The following is a 4,895-nucleotide window of genomic DNA, read 5'->3' as shown; positions in this document are numbered from 1 at the left end:
TTGCTTCAGGCCTACATCCATCCCTGAATCACTCTCTATGGTCAGTGTGATGAATGGCATAATTTGGTCAGTTCTGGGTCACATAGAGCTCTCAGGAAATAGAAAAAGTGTGATGATACGCAAAGCATATTGACTGAGGGAAGGATAGGAATTCTCCCTCATGAACTTTGTGGTGCTATACCTAGAAGAAGAAGAATTTGTTCATGTACAAGTCAAAAAAAACAAACAATAAAGAGATAATTACTAGATATTTAAAAAGAAATGCAGCAGTTTAAAACTGCTAGTACAATACCACCATTCTTATATGTTCTAGTTTGCTAACTGCCAGAATGCAATTTCCCAGAAATGGAATGGCTTTTAAACAGGGGAATTTAATAAGTTACAAATTAACAGTTTTTAGGCTGTGGAAATGTCCTAATTGAAGCAAGACTATGGAAATGTTCAATCTAAGGCATCCAGGGAAAGATATCTTTTTTTTTTTTTTTAATTTTCCTGTCTGGTTTATTGCAGACATTTATTATGCTTAACTCAATCTAGAGTGTACATGTACAAAGACCTTGATTTGGATTTTCCTTCCAGTGCAGGCGTTTGGACTTTCTTACAAGTAGTGGGCAACAACAATTTTGAACTAGGTGAGTTCCATGAACAAAGATGTAATTTAGGAAGATTAACCTGGGATAGAAAAATTATTTCACTAAAAAATTACCTGTGGAGTACAGTACGGTGCCTGAGAATCAAAGAGTAATCAGAAGTGACTTTTGCTCTCAAGGAATCCAGTATATGGTAAGAGACAAGACAAAATGTAATGAATTATAAATATTTGGTCTATATATATATATATATTTGGTCTATAGATATATATAGATATATATATAGATATATGGTCTATAGATATATTTGCCTAAGAACCAAAATATGTTTAATGGTTTATTGCAGTAGTTCATAAAAATTAGAAAGCCTGTACCATTAATTACAGCTGTTGGTTACAAGCACAAAGTCGGATTCTGGTTAACTTGAGCAAAAAAGAATTTAGTTGGCAAGATGCCAAGCAGAGGCACCAAGAACTGGTAATGGAGACAGGTCTCACATCCCTCCCCACAAGACAGTCCTAACTTCACTATCAATACAGCTTCAATGGCTATCAATGAGGAACTAGCAAAAATTACGGAACGCTTACTAAGCAGCTGTTAATTGGAAATCTATTTTTTAAATCCCTTTACTACTGTTCCATCCTTTTGTCTGAACTTTCTTCATATGTCTGCCCTCTTTTGTGAAATGCATTATTATCCAGACACCTGAGACAAACCCTCTTCTCCCTCACCAGCACTCCCTGACCTCTAGTAAGTGCTAATAAGACATCTTCCTAAATCACTCTGGAACTAATCTCTTCTCCATTAGAGTCCACTTTTGCAAGTCCATTTCTTCACAAATCTGGTATATGAGATTTTAATTGTTCTGCCGCACTTTTCTCTTCTTCAGTCAGTGGTGAAAGCTCCAGGTCCGTTTGCTTTTGTAGTTCTTGTATTGTGTTCATAGTCTTATTCAAAGTAGCACAAATGCGGCTCTTATTCTCTTTTTGCTCAACAGCAACTGGTTTAAAGCGTGCATGCAAAGTTTGATATCGAAACTTTATCGCTGACAATTCCTTTAAGAGAGTAATTGGATTTTTCTTGCCTACTGAATCACGATGATTGGTCTTGATTTCATATTCCAGCCTGTACTGAATGTAATCCAGATCAGAGTCAGCTTTCTGGAACATCAATTCCAGCTTATCGACCTCCGCCTCCATGTTGAATAGGGGAAAGATATCTTGATTCAAGAAGACTGATGAAGTTCAAGGTTTCTCTCTCAACTGGAAGGGCACACAGTAGACAAGGCATCACCTTCTAACTTCCTCTCCAGCTCCCTGGGAGGAGTTTTCCTTCTTCACTTCCAAAAGTTGCTGGATGGTGGACTCTCTGCTTCATGGTTCTGTGGCGTTCTCTGTTGTGGCTTTCTTGTAGCTCTGTCATTCTTTTCTGCTCTCTCTGAATCTCCCATTTTCTCCAAAATGTTTTCTCTTTTATAGGGTTCCAGTAATCAAGACCCATCTGGACCAGTCCTGTTTAACACCACTTTTGAGTGAGTTGCATCTCCGTGGAGATAATCTAATTAAAGTTTCCACAATACAGTACTGAATAGGGATTAGAAGAAATGGCTGCCTTTACACAATGGGATTACAATTAAAACATGACTTTTTAAAGATACATACATCCGTTCAAATCAGCTCATTATATTACCAAAAATGTAATGCCAATATCAGTAAAGATTGACCACTTCGTCCCAAAAACCATATTTATTATTATTCATTAATCCAGGTGAAATAGAAAATTATAGAAATATATCACCTAAAACTAGCATAATTATATTATTTTAATGTTATTATTAATCTGAAATATACTGACTATTTCACAATTTATGTTAAATTATTTGCATAAAATTTGTTCAGTATGGGGTATCGTACATCATAATCATGCCAAAAAATGGCAGAATTTACATGGACAATTATTAACTTTGTATATTGTCTTCATCTCAAGCTTTAAACATATATTAAAATGACTACACAATGAAGACATCTTAAGAAATAAAATATTCACGTTTCAATGTTATTTTATTTAAAAAAATTGATTTAATTCTAATCATTTAATATTATTTTTTGACTGTTATATATTGAAGTTGTTCTCCCTATAAGTACAATCAAATTATTATGTTACCACGGGTAGAAATAAAGTTTCAAACCTTGGTTTTAGCTAATGTTCATCAACAATTTGAGTTGCAGCTAAGATTCTGGATCCAAAGTTATTAAGTTATTTTTGCTTTAACTGTTGTTTTAGAAAAACTATTTCTAATCATACAATATGTTTAAGAACTGCAAGTTAGTGCAAATATAGCCATAATTAAGAGAGTGGTACACATATGGAGTTTTCCCAAATGTAGCAGATTTATGTAACATATCAAGAGAAAACTAAGCATATGCTGTGTTCTCATAAACAAAGCCATTCTGCAGGAAATTGTCACTTCAGGAGAGAACATATATTCTCATAGGTTTTAAGTGCACTGCTTAAAATCCAGGTATAATTACAAAAGTTGACAAAATGAAGTGATGAAGAATAGCATGTACCTAATGTAAATTATGTGTAAACTAATTAAAGTATTATTTTAAAAAACTATGAAAAATAGGGTAAATTATTAAATAATCAAATTTAGATCATCTGTGGCAAATTGAGTTATGTACACCCGAAAAAAAATCTTAATCTCAACCCACACTCCAATATGTGTGAAGCCATTTGTAAATAAGAGTTATAAAGATGTTATTTTTATGTGAAATATGCCCAAACTAAATGGGGGTGGCCTTAATCCAAGGGGGAATTGGACATGGAAGAGAAGGTCACAGGGAGAAACTGAAATCAGCGGAACCCAAAACAGAAAGGAGAGGACATCATCATGTGTTGGGAAAGCAAAAAAACCAGTCCACTGGAAAAATATTAACCCTGGAAGGAAATGAACTAATCTGCATCTGGAAAAATGATACAATAAAACCCCATGGCTTAAGACAACCTAATATGTGATATCTGTCATAGCAGTCAAGGAATGAGGACACCTTTCTATGTAGCCATTGACATTATTATATAGAGCTGCCTAACAATTTTTATGATAAGAATTAAGGTACAATATTACATTACTTTTTTTATTTATTTAGGGTCAAATTCTCTTACATATAATTGTTTTGCTCCATATATAAAAATGTGATCAATATTGTTTAAGGCTGATTTCAATGAAAAATGAAAACAGAAAAATCTGGACACATGAAAGTGGAAACATACAGGAAGGCTTGAAATTTCATTTACTGATTTGTTTTAGACTATACAGTTTCTATAATAAAAAATATTTAGAAATGGTGGTTTCTTGAGCCAAACTGTAGTTCTGTTAAACTTCAGAAAAACTCAGTTTTTCAAAAAAGATGGTATAGAATGATTTTCAAAGGACATGTTGGTATAGAATTCTCACTTGCATCTAGAGCTACATTGATAGTAAAAATTCTGTATATATTATAATGCTCTAGAATAATAGCTAAAATCTTGTTTGGGGCATTAGCCCCTCTTTGTTTGAGCAAAATTAACCAAGAATTTAGTCTAGTATGTTCAAGAAATTCTAAAGGTGTGATTAGGTGTCTGTGATGCTTTGGAGTTGTAAATACCCCAGAAAAACATGTTCTTAAACTTACTCCATTCTTGTGGGTGTGAACACATTGTAAATAGCAAATTTTGACGACTTTACTTCAGTTAAGGTGTGGCCCATCTCAATACTGATGGACTAAATCCCATTACTGTAGTCTTTTATAAGAGAATGAAATTCAAATAGATGGAGAGAAAGCCTCAAAGGGAGCAGTCAAAAGCTCATATCAATGGAACCTGAAAGAGAAGGAAACTCTAGAAGAGGCTACCATGTGTCTTGTCATATGTCTCTGTCATATGACCAGGCATCAGAATACCATAGTCTTCAGGGAGAAAGCATCACCTTGTTGGTACCTTGATTTGAACATTTTTCCCAGCCTCAAACTATGAGCTAATAAATTCACTTTGTTTAAACCACTGCATGGTTTTGCTTAAACAACAAAGGGAAACTAAAATGATGTCCACAGTCAAAAAATGAGATGATTATTTTAAAGATTAACATTTACCAAAAATTATATAAAACTCTCAGATTCCTCAAGGAAACATTTGTTCAAATGATGTGTCTACATTGTATATCAAAAATCTTGGAATAATCCAGCATAAACTAAGAGCAAAATAAATATGTAATAGATGAACAACTGAATAAATGAGTAAGGCAGTATTTCTCAAAATTATTAGAGT

General features: G+C 33.6%; 1 pseudogene; it reads right to left on the bottom strand.

Annotated features, from left to right (window-relative positions):
* Window positions 1-1,320: 1,320 nt before the first annotated feature.
* LOC143679453 (SKA complex subunit 2 pseudogene) lies at window positions 1,321-1,792 on the bottom strand (annotated as a pseudogene).
* Window positions 1,793-4,895: the final 3,103 nt, after the last annotated feature.

The sequence above is a fragment of the Tamandua tetradactyla genome, chromosome 4 (assembly GCF_023851605.1).
Source record: "Tamandua tetradactyla isolate mTamTet1 chromosome 4, mTamTet1.pri, whole genome shotgun sequence".
Classification (NCBI taxonomy): Eukaryota; Metazoa; Chordata; class Mammalia; order Pilosa; family Myrmecophagidae; genus Tamandua; species Tamandua tetradactyla.
The sequence above is the reverse complement of the archived record's forward strand: the minus strand, read 5'-3'. Positions and strand labels throughout refer to the sequence as shown.